The sequence below is a fragment of the Mirounga leonina genome, unplaced genomic scaffold (assembly GCF_011800145.1).
Source record: "Mirounga leonina isolate KUSES-001 unplaced genomic scaffold, KU_Mleo_1.0 Mir_125, whole genome shotgun sequence".
Classification (NCBI taxonomy): domain Eukaryota; kingdom Metazoa; phylum Chordata; class Mammalia; order Carnivora; family Phocidae; genus Mirounga; species Mirounga leonina.
This window is the reverse complement of record NW_023270305.1, coordinates 5045583-5051582: the sequence shown is the minus strand read 5'-3', so window position 1 is coordinate 5051582 and position 6000 is coordinate 5045583. Positions and strand designations below refer to the sequence as shown.

Sequence of the window (6000 nt, the reverse complement as noted above, 5' to 3'; positions counted from 1 at the left end):
CGACTCTTGGTTTCGGCTCAGGTCATGATCTTGGGGTCCTGGGATTGAGCCCTACGTCAAACTCCACGGGGAGTCTGCTTGAGGATTCTCTCTCTCCCTTTCCCTCTGCCCCTCCGCCTGCACCCCCCTATCTCAAAATAAATAAATAAAATCTTTTTAAAAATCCCATACAAAATTACATATGCTGTATATACCCAGTCACACAGATACATATGTGCATAGGAAAAAGAACTGGAAGAAAATTTGAAAAAATTGTTGGCATTGATGATCTTCAGACAAGGATATGATGATTGAAGGATTTGCTGTTTCTTCATACTTCTCTATAATGTACAGATTTTATCTATTATTTTGATTGTTTTTTCCAACACATTTTTAATGAGCATCTCTGGTGTGTAATAGGTGTGCTAATAGCTGGAGACACGGCCATGACACAAGCAGACAAGGACGTGCCCTCTGGAGCTGGCATTCTTTGGAGGTGGTGGAGGAAGGACACAGACATTGGAGTAACTGCAGAATCAATTACTCACAGCTGTGGCCACGGGCGATGAGAAGGGTGTGCAGGGAGCTGTGTCAGGGTGAAATAGAGAGGTCCAGGAGGTTTGTAGGGGGTGTTGAGAAAGGTTCGGAGAAGGTTTCTGTAAGTGATGTTTGTGCTCAGCTCTGAACAATGAGTAGGACTCACCTAGATAAAAAAGAGAAAGAGGTCAATACAGTGGTATTTAATACTGTAGCTTCCTCGGCATCCCTTTCACTCCCCTGACCCATCCCAAGGCTGGAGAACCCAGGTGGTTGGTTTTGTATGTGGTGGTAGGGAGAGAGGAAAGAGATTTCCTTTACTCCTGGGTCTAGGAGTAGATCCTGGTTATATCGACCCAGTCAGGTTAACCTCATCCTCCTTGCACCAACCAACCATTTAGATAATTTAGGCCCACTCTAATCCAGACATAGCACTCCCCCAACCAAGGAATCAGTTCAGGAACCAGCAATGTATTCCAAAAATACCTAAAGGGAGATTTGCCATGGTCTCTTGAACAGGGGAGGAGGAGGCAAGAATCAGTACTTTTTTAAGAGAGCTATAACAAACCAGCTATTACTCTCCTTTTGCACAGAGGAGTCAATGGATATAAAACCTAAAAGACGTCTGCAGCCATTTTGGCACCATGAGGGAAGCCAACATTGGGATGAAGAGCAGAGACATGGAAGGAAACTGGATGAGTTTCAAGGGCCAGGTTATTCGAGGTCTCATAGGACATGTATGGAACTTGGTCCTTACTCTAAACACAATGAATCATCACTGAAGCAGGTTAGGCAGAGAAGCACCATGACGATATCTGTGCTCTTAAAAGACTGCTCTGGCAGATTATATACAAAATGGATTTAGAGGTGGGAAGGCAGGAGATTGGTGAACATTAAGTCAGGTAAGAGTGATGGCAGGGAAGTCAGAGATAAATGGACAAACTCCAGAGATAAGAAAAGATAAAAAACTAGGACTTGGTGATTGATTGGATGGGAAAGGTAGAGAGAAGGAAGGAAAGGAAGGTATCCAAGATGAGCCTGACATTTAAGGCTTTCAAAATTGGATGACAGGGACATTCCCTGAGCTAGGAAACCCCAAGGAAGACCAGGTTGAGGAAAACACTCTGAGTTCTTTTTGGAATATATTGAGTTTAAGGAGCTTTTGTTCTGTCCCAGTAGAGATGTCATGGGAGTGTCTGGACAGATGGGTCTTGAAATGTGGGGAGTCATCAGTGCCTAGATGATAGCTGGTGTCTAGATGGTAGGTGGGTAGGGACAAGCTGACCTAATAGGAAGGTCAAGGAACTCAACATTTAAGAGTAGGGTTTGAGGGGAACCACAGAAGATGGCTCATAGAGTCAGGAGAAAAGAGGGCTCTAGGAGAGTGTGTGGCTAACAGTGTTGAAAACTGCTAAGTGTCACATAAGAAGAGGACTGAAAGTGTGTTTGGATTAATAAATTGGGTGAGTTGGAGGCATGATGGAGGCAGGAACCAAGATCAACTAGACAAGCAAGTGGGAAGAGAGATGAACATCAAACACGAACAAATTTGCACAGAGGTCTTTGATTTGGCCACACTCAAGGAAGATGGAGAAGCTCTTCTGGGTACAAACTCAGTGAGCAGGCACAGTGAGTTCAGCAGCTCTGGAAAGCAGGATTACATCCTTCACGATTCTCCAAATCTGGGGATGTTGCTTAGAAAGGACTTTTGCTGGAGTGCACTGGGTGTAGAGATCCACAGATAAATGGACCTTCCTTCTTCGTCCCCTTTTCTCTGACTTACTCATTTATTTCATAGGGATCGTCTGGATTGCCTAGATGAATCAAACCTGCCAATGGTGATACTTAATCCTAGATTTTTACTAGCTCCCTACAGCTGCCCTAACAAATTATCACAAACCAGGTGGTTTAAAACCACAGAAACATGTTGTCTCATAGTGCTAGAGGTTGGAAGTCCAAAATCGAGATGCTGGCTGGACACGCTCTCTCCAAATCCTCCAAGGGTTGATCTTCCTTGCCTCTTTCAACTTCTGGTAACCCCAGGCGGCCCTTGGCTTGTAACTGCATCACCCTAATCCTTACCTACATCTTCCCATGGCCACCTTCCCTATGTGTCTCTGTGTCCAAATTCCCTCCTTCTTACAAGGATGCCAGTTATATTGGACTGCAGACCCAGCCTACTCCGTTATGACCTCATTTAACTTAACTAATGATACCTGCCATGACCTTATTTCCAAATACGTTAGTGTCTGAGGTACTGGGGACTAAGGCTTTAAGCTAACTTTTTAAGAGGACACAATTCAACCCGTAACACCGGGTCTGAATCTTCACCGATGGATCTGCAAGCTGATGGCATAAGCCTGAGCCAGAAAGACCCATAACCATCTGCACCTTTATCTGCAGCCACCTTTGACATATCACTCACCATCTGGCAACAGGAAGACTGATCTGGACTCAGGCTCGACAGAGAAGACAGTGTGGACTGAAGAGGTTTATTCAAGGTTTATCCTCACAGGGTCATGTCACCCATGGTGGGGTTCCCTCCCAAATTCAATTCCAACCCATTTTTAAAGGGATGACAGGAGCTATAAGCTCCTTCTTGATTTCCTAAGACGTTGGAGATGAGATGAGATGAGATGTTGTCAGCTCACTCCACACTCCACACACACATACCGTGTGCTTCCCCTCCGCTAAGCCCTGGGAACGGGCTGACCGTGTGATGCCACTCCTTACCCTTTGGGCTCCTTGTCGAGTAAGGGAACCCGGATGGGTACAGCCAGAGCTGGACGTCTGCTGAGCCAGATAGTACTAGAAAAGCCGTAATAGCAGAAGGGGGATGTGCTTTCCTTCCTCCCAATTCATAATTGTGATTATCAGCCACATCCCTGAAAATCCCCAAGACAGAGTGGATTGCGCCAACTGAGCCAGCCAGGGGAGCCGCGGCACGTCATTTAAAAACTTTTTTATTCTTACAGTTTGTTTGAATCATGAGTCCTCGGTTTCCCTCCACGCATAACACAGTAACTTTCCCCTTTGCACACATTCTGTGAGCGCTAGCTGATATTGTAGGGTGGTGGCACCGGACGCCGGCTCCCGTTCACACGATAAACGATGTCCTGCAGGGCAGTGGAAGAACCACACCCTGTGGAGAGTCACTTACCTCGATGTTCCACCCAATGTGTCTGTGAATAATTGCAAATCCTGACGCGTGTTAACAAGCCTCTCCGAGCGAGACTCGCTTTGCTGTTCTGTGCCCAGTGAGCTCACGTGACCCCGCATTGTTGGGGGATAAAAGACAAGGGAGGTGAAAGAGCCTTCACACATAGTAGATGCTCAACAAACGTGCCCTGTCTTTGCTCCCCCATTTGTCCATATTTCGCTGAGTCACAGTATTTATGGAACGTCCGTTTTAGGCACGGGTGAGACTGGAGTGAGTAAAACAAATCATTTGCTTGCTTTCTTGGAGCCTATGTCTAGTGGGAAGGAAAAGACAACAAAGAAGGTATTTTTTCAAGTGAGGGTCAGTGTATAGAAGGGAAGGACAGGATAACCTGATACGAGGGCAAGAAGCTACGTCGGACAGCACGCTCCGGGAAGGCGGCTCTGGAGGCTCAGGGGGCCCCAGCCCTGTGGTATCCAGGGACAGATCACGGATGCAGGCCTGGGGCCGGATGCGAAGGCCGTGCTCCAGGAGCAGTGTTGAGGTGCCGTTCACCAAGGGTCAAGGTGTGGGAGGGGAGGGCGGCCAGATGGGCCAAGGCTAGATCCCGCGGGACGCCATAGGCCCTGGCAGGGGGTGGGTTTTCTTCCAAACTTGATTGGAAGCCACTGTCACGTTCTAAGCGAGAGTGTGGCTTGAAAGTCCACTCTGCTCCTGTTTGGAGAATGGATGGGCTGAGGAATGGGGGAAGCAGGCAGACTCCTGGGGGCTCTTGCTCAGGTGACTGGACAAGAAATGGAGGAGGCTTAGATCCTCTAGGTGGGGAGAAGCAGGGAGATACGAAGATATTTCGGAGGTAGAATTGAAGAGAAGTGAAAAATCCCAGTTAAATGTCGAGACATTACCTTTTACAGGAACAACCCTCTTTAGTCCTTTAGGAAGACTAATCCATGTGTGTCGAGAACTTGACAGGTGCCAACAACTACGAGCACAGCAAGAAAGCAGCTAAAATATACACAGCACTTTCCCTGTACCTTTTACAAGCCATCGTCACGTGCTTTGTTTTAGATGAATAAAAACATACACAGCAATGGAATTCTAGGTATTTTTCTGTCTTGATAACATACACCACCCCGCCCATTCATAATACAGGCTGTGGGTCCTGCTGTTGATAGACACCCATTTGCATTTTCTTCGCTTCCACAACACATCGCCTGTGCTTGTTTTAAAGACCAGCAGAAAGTGTTTTCTGCGAAGAAGAAAATGCCTCTAAATGTTGAGTGATTGATTTCTTAACTTTTTACTGGTGTTGTTCACCAGGATTCATTAGATCAAGTGGGACCATAGGAAGTCCAAAGAGTCCACACATGTCTTATGAACGTAGAATGCGGTTTGTTGATCATGACTGAGAAGTTTTAAAGCAGCATTTTAAATCATTTCACAAGGAAGGTGTGCATTTCTGGACTGAAGGAGTTGGCAGGCCTTTTGGGATGAGCTTTGGACTAGGAACGAGAAAGCCCTTAGATCTGGTTCTGCCAGTGACTGTGTGTCCTTAGGAAAGTCACTGTCCCTCTCTGATTCTCATTTTGCCCATTCAGTAATAATAGCGTTTGTCAGTGCATCACCCATCCTTGTTGTAAAGATCAAGTGAGCGTTCAAATCTGTAAGCACTTTGAAAACAGTGGCAGGCTAAGTTAAAGGGAAGGTTGTTTACTCTCGTGCCTTCCGAGTCATGCTGACAGCATTCGCCCTTGGCCATGTACTCCATACTCAGTTAGCACAGGCTTCATGCTCATGAGCGGTGCCAGTGACTTATTGCCAACATCCTTTCTAGAAGTGATGCCTGCTGGACTAGATGAGCTCCCCGGACCCTCCCACGGCTCAGAGGGGACCTGTAGGAGCACGAGGCTCCCCTCACCACAGACCATTTCCAAGGTTTTGTGATTGAGAAGTTTGGAGACCAGGCGAGTGCGAAAAGTTAGCACCTTAATTGTTGAAAACTCTCAAAGATTCCAAACTTGTAAATCATGAAAGGCCACTGTTTAGAAGGCTGGAATGCTTTTGAAAAAGACCAGTGATCAGAGATTGGCCTCGTTAATAACCACAGTAAAACTAGCTCTTGAAGCTCAAAGACGCAGCTAATTAGGGCAGAAAAATTCAACCTCAAATTAAGAGTGTGTGTGTGTGTGTGTGTGTGTTTCTGAAGTGTAAAAGCTTTTCTCCCAGAGAAGTATGTCTAAGTATATTTTGGATACGTTCCAAGATCCACTGGAAGACAAAGCCAGGACCGCAAAAATGTCAGGGTGGGGTTAATGAACTCTCCA

At 46.4% G+C, this 6000-nt stretch overlaps 1 long non-coding RNA gene across 1 annotated transcript in view; it reads right to left on the bottom strand.

Annotated features, from left to right (window-relative positions):
• Nucleotides 1–557: 557 nt before the first annotated feature.
• LOC118007605 overlaps nucleotides 558–6000 on the bottom strand; it is a 90645-nt gene continuing 85202 nt past the window's right edge. Inside the window, exon 3 of the long non-coding RNA XR_004678438.1 lies at nucleotides 558–682. This is a non-coding gene — a long non-coding RNA (uncharacterized LOC118007605). The remainder of the gene's footprint in view (nucleotides 683–6000) is intronic.